Here is a 14533-nt window from a genome sequence, read left to right on the forward strand (position 1 = left end):
CTGCTATTTGAGGACACAATGAGAAGCTGGGGATTGCAACCTGGAAAAGGGTCCTCTGATTCTGTGACCAATTCCAAAGCATGGGTTTTTTTCCCCCTACACCACCAACCAATTCTTAGACACCAGCTGGGTGTCCTATGATTCAATTCTGACACTATCTAGCTGCAGATAGCATCAGATCCCACAGGTTAAGAACTCAATCCTACAAGACTGCCCCCTGTGCCACTTCAGACCCCAATCAAAAGTCCAGGTTGTCACTTGTGCTTCTGACAGAAATCAGAGATTCCCAAAACCCCCTTCCTGGGTTCAATTAATTTGCCAGAATGGCTCACAGAACTGAGCAAAGTATTTTATTTACTAGATTACCAGTTTATTATGAAGGATATAACTCTGGAACAACCAGATGGAAGAGAGGCATAGGGCAAGTTATGGAAAAGGGTGCTGAACTTCTATGCCCTCTCTGAGTGCTCCATACTCTTCCCAAATGTTCACATATTTCATTAATCCAGAAATTCTCAGAATCCTGTCCTTGTGGGCTTCCTTACATAGGCATGACTGATTAAATAACTGGCTATTGGCAAAGGATTCAACCTCCAAGGTCAGGGAGGTGGGATTAAAAGTTCCAACCCCCCCAATCCTGGCAAATGGCTCCCATTTTTAAGGAGATTTCCAAAAGTTACCTCATTAACATAAACTCAGATGTGGTTGAAAGTGGTTTGTTGGGGCGCCTGGGTGGCTCAGTCGGTTGAGCGGCCGACTTCCGCTCAGGTCGTGATCTCACGGTCCGTGAGTTCGAGCCCCGCGTCGGGCTCTGTGCTGACAGCTCAGAGCCTGGAGCCTGTTTCAGATTCTGTGTCTCCCTCTCTCTGACCCTCCCCCATTCATGCTCTGTCTCTCTCTGTCTCAAAAATAAATAAACATTAAAAAAATTTTTTTTGAAAGGTGTTTGTTAATGAATATCAAGACACCTTTATATTCTTTTCCACTTAGGGAACTACAAGGATTTTAGGAGCTCTCTGTCAGAAACACATGAAGACCAAATATATATATATATTTCTTTTTTAAATTCATGTTGAGAGAGAGAGTGCACATGAGCATGAGCAGGGGAGGGGCAGAAAGAGAGGGAGACATAAAATCCCAAGCACTGTCAGGGCAGAGCTCAATGTAGGGCTCAAACCCATGAACTGTGAGATCATAACCTGAACCAAAGTCAAAGCCAGGTGCTTAACCGATTGAGCCACCCAGGTGCCCCCAAATACGTATTTCTTATTAAAAATCAGACCCTCACCAGACAAGACCATGCTGGGACCCTGACACCCTGATCTTAGACTTTTAAGCCTCTAGAACTGTGAGAAATAAATTTCTATTGTTTATAAGCCACACATATATACACACAAAAATATGTAAGTGTATGTGGGGTGGGAATATAAAAAGTATGAAATAATAAAATGGTAGACCTATATCCAAACATACCAATAATTACATTGATCACAAACAGTCTAAACACACTAAAGACCAGAGACTGTCAGGATGAAAAACATCCTGACTCAACTATATGCCAGCTACAAGAAGCTCACCTCAAATATAATGACATAAGTTGAAAGTAAAAGAGGAAAAGATAAACCATGCAAGCACCAGTCCCAAGGAAGCTGGAATGGCTATGTGAGAGGTAAACTTCAGAGCAAGGAAATTCCCAGGGCTCAAGAAGTGCACTGCGTGACGACAGAAGGTCATTCACCAAGGAGACAGAACAATGCTCAATGTGGATGCATCTAAGGAGAGAGCTTCAAACAACAAGCCAACACCAACAGGACTGAAAGGAGAAGTAAATACACAAGTGCACTGACAGCAACAATTCTGTCCTTGACAGAAAATCAGCCAGAACACAGAGGAACTGAATACTAGGACCTACTGGGACTAATTAGCATTTACACAAAAGTCCCTTCAACAACATATCTATTCTGCATGTTTCTAACCATAAATTTAAAATGTAGCAGATAGGGGCGCCTGGGTGGCGCAGTCGGTTAAGCGTCCGACTTCAGCCAGGTCACGATCTCGCGGTCCGTGAGTTCGAGCCCCGCGTCGGGCTCTGGGCTGATGGCTCAGAGCCTGGAGCCTGTTTCCGATTCTGTGTCTCCCTCTCTCCCTGCCCCTCCCCCGTTCATGCTCTGTCTCTCTCTGTCCCAAAAATAAATAAACGTTGAAAAAAAATTAAAAATAAATAAATAAATAAAATGTAGCAGATAATTTTTCAAAATATCTGGTCCTTTGTAAACAAGAAAGATGGCCTTTTAACTTCCATCATCAACTTCCTTCTATCATCATGACTTCCTCTTCTGCATACTTATGAAAGAAGAAGTCCAGGATAGCAAAGCACCAAGTAGTGAAGGCTGGTTCTCGCACTGGCCACTGCCCTAAAGAGCCAGAGTAGGGAGTCCCAGTAACATCTTCTAAGGCACCATGTCTCCTATGGATCCAGCCCTGAGTCCTGCTTTTGGCCCTTTGCATGGCCCAAGCCCAATCTGTGCCAGGAGAGGCTTGGGGGCTCCTGTAGTCCCTCCATGCTCCCATGCCACCTGTGCAATTGGTCAGTGAGAAAACAGGTCAGGCTAACTACCCTGGGACAGCCATACTGCCCATGTGACCAGTCATCTTGGCCTTCTGCCCAGAGCCCACAGGACCCTTCTTCCTCCTCCACCTCCGCCCAAGAGAGCCCAAGACCACCTTTGATGGGAGAAGAGGTGGTACAAGAGGGCTGCAGACAGACTCAGTGACACACTTAGGTCACATTCAAGGAAAAACATAAATGCTCTATTCAAATTACTATTAAAGAATACTTTTCTCATATAAATACAGCAATATTTGTATGGTGCACACACACCTCTATTCAGCCTTAATGAGGAGGGAAATTCTCACACATTCTACAAGATGGATGAACCTTGAGGACTTCATACTGAGTGAAATAAACCAGCCACAAAAGGACAAAGAATGTGTGATTATACTTATGTTAGGTACCTAGAGTAGTCAAAGTCATAGAGAGAAAGTAGAACAATGGTTGTCAGGGGTTGGAAGGAGGTGGGAATGGGGAGTTAGTGTTTAATAGGTACAAGAGTTCCCATCTGGGAAGATGGGAAAAGTTCTGGAAAGTTTGGTGGTGGTGACTGCACAATAGCGTGAATGCACTCAATGCCACTGACTATACACTTAAAAATGGTCAAAATGGTAAATTTGATGTTACAACAACAACAAAAATCAGGAGCAAAAAAAAAAAAAAAAAAAAAAAAGGCAATATTTACCATACATAAATCAGAAAATATGGAAAAGAGAAAAAAGTCCATAATGCCTCCATCCCCCACAGAAAGAAGAGAATATGATACAAGCTGTTTTGTAAGCTGCTTCTTTCTTCCAACTTCCATAAAAATGTTCAAAATAAAAATTTTCAAACTATTGAACATTTTCCCGCAGCACCCATTTAGCTTTGTGTGGACCATTGGCCAAGGCCCTTTTGTGCCTCACTACTGTTCTTTCCTATTTGTCACATTTTCATCTTTTTCACAGCCATAAACACCCCTCAACAAACACTCTGCCATGAATACACATACAGCTGCCATGAATACACATACACAATCCCAGGGCCCCAGAAATATTCCCACGTCTCTCCATCCTGTGCATCTTCCACAAATGTGTATCTGCACGGCCTCTGCCTCAACCACATTAAGGAAACTTGGAATAGTCAGCTTTGGGTCCAAGTCTCCAAAGTCTCTGTCCTGATTTATTCTTTGACACCTCACAGTTCCACCTCCAAGATTTCTTTTATTATTATTATTTTTAACGTTCGTTTACTTTTGAGAGAGAGAGACAGAGCATAAGCAGGGCAGGGAAAGAAAGAAAGGAAAACACAGAATCCGAAGCAGGCTCCAGGCTCTGAGCTGTCAGCACAGAGCCCGATGCAGGGCTCAAACCCACGAACTGCAGGATCACGACCTGAGCCAAAGTCAGAGGCTTAACCGACTGAGCCACCCCCAAGATTTCTTTTAAATCTATTTACTTTTCTCCATCTCTAACTGCCACCAGCAAATCCTGTGCTCATTATGGGCATCACACCACTCTAGAAATGAAGTCCATGCTCTCTGTAACCACTCTAGCTGCCCCAAGCCACAGGAATTTGCCTCTTCCTGCCTCATCCCCTCAGGTCCATGCTACTGCCCATGTTACTGTCAACCCCCACAAAGCCTGGGTATCCCTAGGACAAGTGTGAGTCATCTGCTTGGCTACCACAAGGCCTGTGGGACAGAGCACTGGAAGGAGTGATAACACTTTGTAACCAGCTTCCACAATGCCAATGCCCAAAAGCATAATGAAAATGACATATCTAGAACAGTGCTCAAACCCAACAGTGCTGCCTGGTGGGAGTTTACAGTTTAATAACTCAATCCCATTTCTGTCTCCACCAGTTCAGCTCACATACAGCTTCATGTACAGAGATGCACACCAGCTGGGGCTTGGTCACAGCAGGGTGGCCTGTGATCACAAGCACCGAAGGAAAATCACATGGGAACACAAGACAGAAGGTGGCCGTCCACAAGCCTAGGAGAGAGACCTTGGAAGACACCTTGATCTCAAACTTTCATCCTCTAGAACTGTAAGACAATATATTTCTGTTCCTTAAACCACCTGGTCTGTGGTATTTGTTGTAGCAGCCTAAGAAAACTAACACAGAGCTAGAATGAGTTGAGCAGAATTGCCCAGACAGGGTCCCTATGCCCTTGCACCAACTGGCTGTTAAAATCCGCCACGCACTGCTGTTTTTTGATCATGAAACAATACATGCTCAATGCAGAAAAAGCAGATGGCTGGGAATAAAAACAAGCTTGAGCCTCAGTCTTAAAGAGCTAGTATAGGCACTTCTGGTGTGGGAGCATCCACCTCCCGTCACAGAGAACTGACTGCAAATAACAAACTCTCCCTCATTTCATCAACAAATGATGTCAAGCCAGGCTTTTCCTCCTTGACTGAATCTCCACTGGGAGCAGTTCCCAGCCCTCAGGTTTGTCTCCAAGCTTGTCAAGTTATAAAACTGCCATTTTAACAAACCATCAACTGATTTTGTAAACTTAACAGATTTTAAAATAAACATTCCAAAGGACATACTAAATGTGTTTGTTGCTCTTCTAGTGACTGTTCAAGTACCCCTGAATCAATTGCAGGGGTCCCTTTGGCTCAGGGGACACCTATGCTCTGGATAGCTACTCAGCATTTTCACACTAGTGCATGAGAGCTGGCCAGCGGTATGAATTAGGGAGCCCTGCACACTATGCTGTGTGCCTCACATACCCAGCTTTTCCTTCATTCAGCCTGTGTCCGGGGAAGACACTGCTGAGTGATCAGCAGGGTCCCTATGGCATGACCCTGGTATGTGGACCACATGCCTGTGAGCTTGAGCTGGAGGAACAGGGCAGAGGAAGGAAGGCTGTGCTGTGACACACTATAACACTCCCAGCCCAGCTAGGCTACTTCCTCCTTCTATGCCCCAAGTTCCCTGCCCTTGAGTGAGGCACTCCCAGGATGCAGGTGACCTCAGGTGGTTGTCAAACAACGGCAGGTTGCTCAAGGCCAGGAGCAGACTCATGCCAAATGAAGGCTCAGGTCTGTGCAGGGCAGGGTCTTCAAAATCCTGCTGGCATCTGCCTCCATAAGAGGTATCTAAATGCAGACTCCCCTCTCCCACTGTGATACAGACCATACTGGCATGCATAAATCCCCTCACACAGGGCCAGAAGCCTGGACAACGCTGCCAGTGCAGCTCCTGAGCAGAGGGAACTAGGGGCACCTCTTCCTTTCATCTCCCACTTGGACTTAGAGCCCAAGGATGATGTCCCATGCATCACAGATGGCCATCACAGGTGGGTATCAGAGGACCCTAGGCAGAGGTCAAGCAATCACAAGTAGTCAGAAGGCTGGAGTTCCCAGCACTGGGCAGGAGTTCCTCACAGCTGCCCACTAGAAGGGCAGTACCCACCTGACATGCTGAAGGCCCACGGCTTCTGACCTTCTTCTTTCTCCTTCACCTGGCAATGTTTGCCCCTCAGGCTCAGATTTATCCTGACATCCTCTCACCCACCCTCAAGGTGGGGCCATCACACTCTGACAGATGAGCAGAGCAAGGCTCAGAGGCCCCACAGAGCAGGGACACAGCTACTCACCCCAGCACCAGGCACTGTGTCCACTTGGGTAAAGGCCAGAGGCAAACAGAGAAGTCAATAAAATTAGTTTCACAAGGGTGAGTGTTGTGTGTTAGAAAGCAGCTTAGGCCTGAGGGGCAAGAGAGAAGCAAGCAAGAGCCAGAACCCCCGAAAGAGCTGCCCAGGGGCAGGTGGGAAGCATGGGAACAGGGGACAGAGCCACAGTAAGCAGCCAAGCGAAAAGGCAAGATGATTTCTATAAAGTGTAATAGTTACCACACTCTTTTGAAGCAAAGAACAGTGAATAAGAGAACATTTTGTAAAAATAAATATGATTTAATAGTCTTCCCTGTTTCTGGGTAGCATGGGGGTAAGTGGGAGGGAAGAAAGGGAAGCCCCCGTCTGCTGGCAGTTCCATTAAAAGGTAACAATACACAATGAGTCCTTATACAACTCAATGGTCTTTGAAAAAAAGAATACTTAGAAAAAAAAAAAAAAAGAATACTTAGGCTGCAAAGAATTCACAAAAATTAAAGCAGTGAGACTGATTTTCAACTGGCAGTATGGGTGGTGCCAAGAGATGAAAACAGAAAGAAAAAAAAAGTGTGGGGTGTGTGTGTGTGACACGTACCAGTATGAGTGTGTCTGCAATAAGCCAGTATCCCTAGGAAATGGGATACTGTCAGGAAAGGTGTGGCAGAGACAAAACAAAACAAAGGTGTAAGATAAGACCGTTGCCTTCAGACATGGACATGGCAGGTGAAGCAAAAGGATTGGCAGGTGGCTGGGGGCTGCTGACAAGGGGTGCCTAAGAGGATCCACAGTCCAGACATCCCTGCCAAGTTCCCCTGAGAGCACAGCATGGAGGCATCTGTTCCTGAAGGGTCCAGCCCTGGTTCAGACCCCCAACAGCACCTCAGGGTGACCACAGGGCTCCTGGGGCAGTATTACAGAGCTGACTTGAAGTCTCCACACGAGGCCTCCTCTGAGCCTGGACAACTTCAGTCTGCACTGCCTGCTGGGGCCAGCCCGGGCCAGCCCAGAGCAGGACTCAGGCCAGGGAGGCGGGGGGCCTTATGTTTTAGCAGATTAGAGGATAAACTTCTGTCACCACAGAGATGTATTTCTGTTTTATCACCATTCCTCTAACACTGTTCTAGAAACAGAAAATATCTGAAAACACTTTTGGGTGAAATCGTTTGCATGTATTTGGAAGAAGGACAGTCATCTACCAGTGTAAAAGAATAAAAATGAAGAGCAAAAGAAAATAAATGCCAATAAAGGTTGAACCTAGGGACGATGGACATCAGCTTAAGGTAGCTTCTTTAGAAGGCTGGTTTAAAACACTAAGAGAGACAGCTCAAAACATAAACAGTAAGCAAACTGGTTCTGGTTACTTCTGTTCCTACTACAGCCTCTAAATTTAAATCTTTAGTAAACCAAACACTTAACTCCAGTAGGTCTCACATACTCACAAAGGAACTCAACAAATAACTTCACAGATCTGTAACTTTTATTAAGGTAAGGTCTTACCTAGATAAATTACTGTCCACCACAAAAATATAAATGAAAGTAGAGGTGTCTGTCTGGGTAGCTCAGTTGTTTAAGCATCCAACTTCAGTTCAGGTCATGATCTCATGGTTTGTGGGTTTGAGCCTGGAGCCTGCTTCAGTTTCTGTGTCTCCCTCTCTCTCTGCCCCTCCCCTGCTAGTGCTCTCTTTCTGTCTCTCTCTCAAAAAGAAATAAACATTAAAAAAAAAAAAAAAAAAGAAATGAAAGTAAAACCATTATGCTGGGGGAGGGGGTGCCTGGGTGGCTCAGATGGTTGAGCATCTGGCTCTTGATTTCAGCTCAGGTCATGATCTCACAGTTTGTGAGCTTGAGCCCTGAGTCAGGCTCCACACTGACAGTGCGGAGCCTGCTTAGGACTCTGTCTCTCTCCTTCTCTCTCTACCCTCTTCCGCTCTTGTTCTCTGTCAATCGCTCTCAAAATAAATAAATAAACTTTAGGAAAAAAAAACTATTGTTAGGTACATGCCTATTAATAAATAGTAAGCATCCAAGGGCCAGGAACCAGACTAGGTTGGGTTCTCACTGTCAGTAAGATAGGGTGGCAGCTAACCCAGCTCACAAAGAGGTCAAAAATTGACCTGAAGCTCTGGAAGGGTAGGCAGCAGTATGTACAGCAATAGCTAGCACCTGGATGCTCTAAGGAAGGAATGAGGCATGGGGACACCAATTCAGAGGCCAGAAGCTGGGGACCCAGGGGTATGTTCCAGGGGAGGCACTACCACCAAGCACACATGGAGACAGAGTCTAGCACAGACTGAGATCCAGAGCCTCCCTCTAGGGACATCTGCAAGGAGTGTGGCCCACTGTCAGACAAGCCAAGTGAAGGTGTGTCCTATCCAAGAGCCAGCAAGTGGCAGCTCTACACAGACACTGAGAGGACTAATCTGTTTAAAATAGAAACTGCCAAAGCAGCTCAACACCAAGGTTACAAAACATGGTGAAACCACAGGCAGGAAAATGCAGAACTGATCACTTTGGTGCCCACTCAAGAGTCCTGCTTGTGGCACCCACAGTGAGAGTGCCATGCACGTGTTGATTCCACCCTGCGTCAACATGACCACTAAGAGGAGTCTTCCCAGTATTTCTAAATTTTTATTTTACAAATTGAAAGTATTTTGCTTGCCAAACTCCACAGCATAACCAAAGAAGAAACTGAAATGATTCTGCTAAAATATGAACTGATTTTCTTCCTCTTCTATATGCAAATAAAGGTACTTCCCAGAAAAGTAGAAATGTCCAATATTTTTATGCAATCTGTTCACATGTAAAATAATAAATCATGTAAAGAAAAGAAGCATACTTTACTGAACCTTGCCTTTCTCTCCCACATTTTAAAACAATGTGCCTTACTATAAATACTTTGGGTATTTACGCAAAGGATACAAAAATACTAATTTGAAGGAATACATGCACCCCAGTGTTTACAGCAGCATTATCAACAATAGCCAAACTATAGAAAGAGCCCAAGTGTCCATTTACTCAGCCATCAAAAACAATGAAGTCTTGCCCTTTGCAACAGCTTATATGGAGCTAGAATTATGCTAAGCGAAATAAGTCAGAGAAAGAAAAATACCATGATTTTACTCAAATATGGAATTCAAGGAAAAAACACAAAGAAACACAGCAGTGTGGGGGAAGAGAGGCAAACCAGGAAATAGACTCAACTATAGAGACCAAACTCATGGTTGCCCAGCAGAGGTGGGTGGGGGATGGCTGAAATAGGTGACACGGATTAAGGAGGGCACTTGTGATGAGCACCCAAGTGTTGTATGTAAGTGTTGAATCACTAAAATTCTATACCCGAAACTAAATTTACACTATATGTTAACTAGCTGGAATTTAAATTAAAACTTTGAAAGATAAAAAATTAAAAATAAAACAATGGGTTTTTCTGTATCACCAACTAGCATGGACTCTATCTTATTTCTCCAGATTAAGGGGAGATACGGAAGGGCTGGGAAGGGGCTGCTGTGATCACCAAGCAAAAAGTTCATAATTAAAAACTAAATATCATTTTCTAGCCAAGCTTGAATGCTGAAGAAACTCAACTGTTTTAATGAACAAAAACTTCAAATTCCATTCTCAAATGCAGCACTAGTCTCTTTTACTATCACTTCAAAAGAACTGCCGCATCAACAGAGAAACAAAGTCAAGTCTGCTTGAAAATCACAATAGGGTGAAGTCCTGAGATGGAGTCGGGTTGGGAATCTTGACTCTCTGGACCCCTCCCTCCAAGACACTGCTCTCCATCCCCCTGGGGGTCAGGTTGCCCCTAGGTGTGGTCTTCCCAAGACTGAGCTATCAGCCTCCTGAAAGGGTCCCTGCCCCCACTGCAGGTTTCCTGCTACTGCCCCACTGTCTGTCCAGCCCCTCCCTAACACGGAGCACTCCAAACCAGCACTCATGTCTGCCACCCTCCTTTTTAACTTCTTTTAACTGTGCAAAGCACAACTCTGATCATGTTACTTTCCTGCTTTACATTTGTACTGGCTACTGCTACCTATAGCTGTGGTTTTCAGACCATGTTCTGTGAGACCCTGGGGTACCCCATAATGGCAAGGGAAAGTAGCCCTGCTTTTAGCATTTAATATACTGGTATACTTCCTGAGATTTGTATGAAGAAACTACTCTGATGCTAAAATAATCAATAACAGGCAGAATGGGCCCAGTATTCCAGAGTAAAGTCTCAATCCCTGAGGTAAAGTTAAGGGCCCTCCCCACAGCCTGCAGCTGCCCTTCCTCAGCTCCCTAACACCCAGGCCCCGCCTGACATGCCCTTATGGTGCTCTCCCTCCCATGGCCCCCTGTGGGTCCCTTGGGAAAGTGGAAACACTAGAAACAGTCCCGCAGGGGCATCTGGGTGGCTCAGTTGGTTAAGCATCCAACTCTTGATTTCAGCTCAGGTCAGGTCATGATCCCATGGTTCATGAGGCTCAGGTCATGATCTCATCATTTATGAGTTTGAGCCCCACGTCAGGCTCCATGCCGACACTGAGGAGAGGATTCTCTATCTCCCTGTCTTTCTCTCCCCCAACCCCCTGCATGCACATGTGCACGCTCTCTTGCTCTCTCTCTCCAAATAAATAAATACTTAAAAAAAGAAAGAAATGGCCCCCTAGCTGAATGCAAGGCACACAGGTAAGCACCACAGAACCTGATATACTGCCATCTGACAGACATTCAGATTAAGCAGGACTCTCCTTGCTAGGCTGGTTGTTTTCCTCCATGGTCTGGGATCCAGAGAGACAGCATGTTGTATTAATTACTAAATGTTTCTTCATGTGAATGTGGCGGTCCTTCATCTTTCACACAGAATCCAGTACATGTTTAAGAGACATCAAAGGAAGTCAAGAATATATCCAGGTGGGTAGTAGAATACACCCCACGGTGGCAGTCTCTGGTATGTGTCTGGGTGTCAATCCATAAGAGAGGGCACTACCTGTGCTATTTGTATACAATGGAACGTTACTCAGTCATAAAAAAAAGAATAGAATCTTGCCATTTGCAACAAAATGGATGGAGCTAGAGAGGATAATACTAAGTGAAATAAGTCAGAGAATGACAAATACCATATGATTTCACTCATGTGGAATTTAAGAAACAAAACATATGAACAAAGAAAAAAGGAGATAAAAACCAAACTGTTAACAATAGAGAACTGGTAGCTGCAGGGGAGGGGGGGAGGACGATAGGTGGGAAGATGGGTGAAATAGGTGAAGGGGATTAAGAGCACCCTTATCATGATAAGCATTGAGTAATATATACAACTGTTGAATCATTACATTGTACACCTGAAACTAGTGTAACACTGTTATATTATATTCCTCAGTGACAGCATGAAGCCCTGGAAGATGAGAGAGACTAACCCAAACATGGGCTTACACCCACCACGCAAGCCCATCAACAAACCTTGAGACCTGCCCTGTGCAAGGGATGATGACCCTCTTCACTTCACAGTGGGGGAAGCTGAAGCTGGAGGGTCCACTGTACTCCCCTGGAGCAGCTCAGCTTCTCCCCTCCCCCCCCCCACCGCCCGCTCCACAAGTTGGCCTATGCTGTCCCTGCAACCCCAGCTCAGTGGTGCTGCCGCCTTCACCTAAGCAGTTGTGTGTGAAAAGAGTGATGCAGAGTGCTACATCCAAGGGCCAAGCATCACAATGAGCACTGTGCACTGTCTTAAGCATTTGGTGAGGAATACCACTGTTCATCATTTGGCTGGGCATTCTTAGCCTTCTCAATTCGACTCATTCCCCTTATCATGTGTTGTGCTCTGAAGGACCAGATCCTGTGGGCAGCTGAGGAACAGGTCTCATAAGGTTCAAGGCTGTGAGGCCTGCTTCTCCCTGGCCTTACCTACAAGTGCTAGGCCAGCTTCCTAAGTTCTCCTCTAAGGGTAAAGAAAGCTGCAGGACTATGACGAAAAGGCACAGAAGTTGCAGGGTCAACTTTCACCAGGCACTTTACACTACCTGAATGTGCCTCCTTGTCCTTCTTTTGACCCAGCAAGGACCCTAGCCTTCCACATCCCCATCTAACTGTCTGGGTATAGCAGGGTGCCAACCGGGGTTCTAAAAAGTCCCGTGGTTCTGGAGCAGCCCGCTAGCAGCCCAAGTTCCTCCCACTCCAGGAGTATCCCTTGAGGGGCACCAGACTGACAGTGGCCCTGGGCCAGACTCCACCTAGTATCCTCTAGCCTGAGGCCATGACCCTGACCTTAGCCACCACCTTACCTATACCGCACTACTCCCCAATTTCTACCCAGGATGTTGCCGTTCAAGCCATTCAGCCTGAAAATATCCACATCAGACTTGCTGTCTTCCTCTGTGCCCTATGACCCACTGTTCCCATGGAGCGGGTGTCCTGAGAGGTCCTGGCACAGGCAGGAGGCTTTCCCACAAAGATGCCAACTCTGTAAGTGGGGCAGGAACTCAGAGGAGGAGATCTTAGCTTCATAGAAACCAAAATCCTGATTCTTAGAGGCAGATACCCCCCAGTTCTCTCCAGAACAACAGTGAATCTGTCCAGACCAGTGAAGCCATCAGCTGGCACTTAGTCTCAACTGAACAAAAGCAGAGAGCAGTTCTTTCACCGAGCTCATGCAGATCTTCTCCACCATCACAGAAACACCTGCACAGCACAAAAACTTAGAAAGGAAACACACTGGTCTTCAGCCCCCAAGGAGTGCACAAGAAGAGGCCTACCCTCCTAGCCTGTCCCAAAGCCCAGTCCCCATAAGTGTGGACCTAGATGCTTCCTGCCCAGGTTGCATCACCAAGAACACTCCATACTGGATGGCAGCCTCATCCTTACTTACACAGCCTCATAAATGCTCTCCAAACACTTGGACCCTTCGTATTAACCATTTAAGTTAATACATTTTTCTCTTCTAGAGAAAAGCCGAAGATTACCATCTCTAACCAGAAAAGTCAGTATGGGGGCGCCTGGGTGGCGCAGTCGGTTAAGCGTCCGACTTCAGCCAGGTCACGATCTCGCGGTCCGTGAGTTCGAGCCCCGCGTCAGGCTCTGGGCTGATGGCTCAGAGCCTGGAGCCTGTTTCCGATTCTGTGTCTCCCTCTCTCTCTCTGCCCCTTCCCCGTTCATGCTCTGTCTCTCTCTGTCCCAAAAATAAATAAACGTTGAAAAAAAAATTTTTTTTTTAAATAAAAAAGAAAAAAAAGGAAAAAAAGAAAAGTCAGTATGTTTTCAGATGACCTTCCTGGCTGAGCATCCCAGGAGGAGATTCTTTTTTTTTTTTTTTTAATTTTTTTTTTTTCTCAACGTTTATTTATTTTTGGGACAGAGAGAGACAGAGCATGAACGGGGGAGGGGCAGCGAGAGAGGGAGACACAGAATCGGAAACAGGCTCCAGGCTCTGAGCCATCAGCCCAGAGCCCGACGCGGGGCTCGAACTCGCGGACCGCGAAATCGTGACCTGGCTGAAGTCGGACGCTTAACCGACTGCGCCACCCAGGCGCCCCTAGGAGGAGATTCTTAAATCAAACTACTGTCTTTAAAGCTGCAAGTGATGATCCAGCAATCCCACTCCTGGGTATTTATCTGAAGGAAACAAAGTTACTAACTCCAAAAGATATCTAAACCCCATCTTTACTGAGTCATCCTTCATAATAGCCAAGACACAAAAGCCACCTAAGTGTTCGTCGATGGATAAATGAAGATGTGGTGTGTGTGTGTGTGTGTGTGTGTGTGTGTGTGTGTGTACACATGCACACATTATGGAATGTTACTCAGTCATACAAAAGAAAGAAATCCTGCCATTTTCAACAGCATGAATGAATCTTGAAGGCATTATGCTGAGAGAAATAAGCCAAGGAAAGACAAATACTGTACAATCTCATTTAGAATCTGAAAAAAAAAAAAAAAAAAAAAAAAAAAAACACACACAAAAAAACCAAAAACCCAAGTTCAAAAATATGGAGAACAGATTGGTAGCTGTCAGAAGCATGGGGTACAGGATGCATCAATCAGGTAAAGGTGGTCAACTGGTACTAACTTCGTTATAAAATAAATAAATCCTGGGGATGTAATACACAGCATGGTGACTACAGTTAATAATTATATTGTATTGCATATATGAAGGTTCATAAGACAGTAAGCCTTAAAAGTTCTCATCACAGGAAAAAAGGTTTTCTGTAACTATGTGAAGTGATGGATGTTACCTAGACTTATTGTCGTAAGTAATCATTTCACTGTATGTATATATTAAATCATTATGTTGTACAGTGTAAACTAATACAACGTTATATGTCAATTATATCTCA

General features: G+C 45.3%; 1 protein-coding gene across 6 annotated transcripts in view; it reads right to left on the reverse strand.

The window, feature by feature from the left end:
* Positions 1 to 14533, reverse strand: part of CYFIP1 (cytoplasmic FMR1 interacting protein 1) — a 132703-nt gene that overhangs the window by 87837 nt on the left and 30333 nt on the right. The gene's annotated exons all lie outside the window — the stretch shown is intronic.

Source organism: Leopardus geoffroyi, chromosome B3 (genome assembly GCF_018350155.1).
Source record: "Leopardus geoffroyi isolate Oge1 chromosome B3, O.geoffroyi_Oge1_pat1.0, whole genome shotgun sequence".
NCBI classification, from domain to species: domain Eukaryota; kingdom Metazoa; phylum Chordata; class Mammalia; order Carnivora; family Felidae; genus Leopardus; species Leopardus geoffroyi.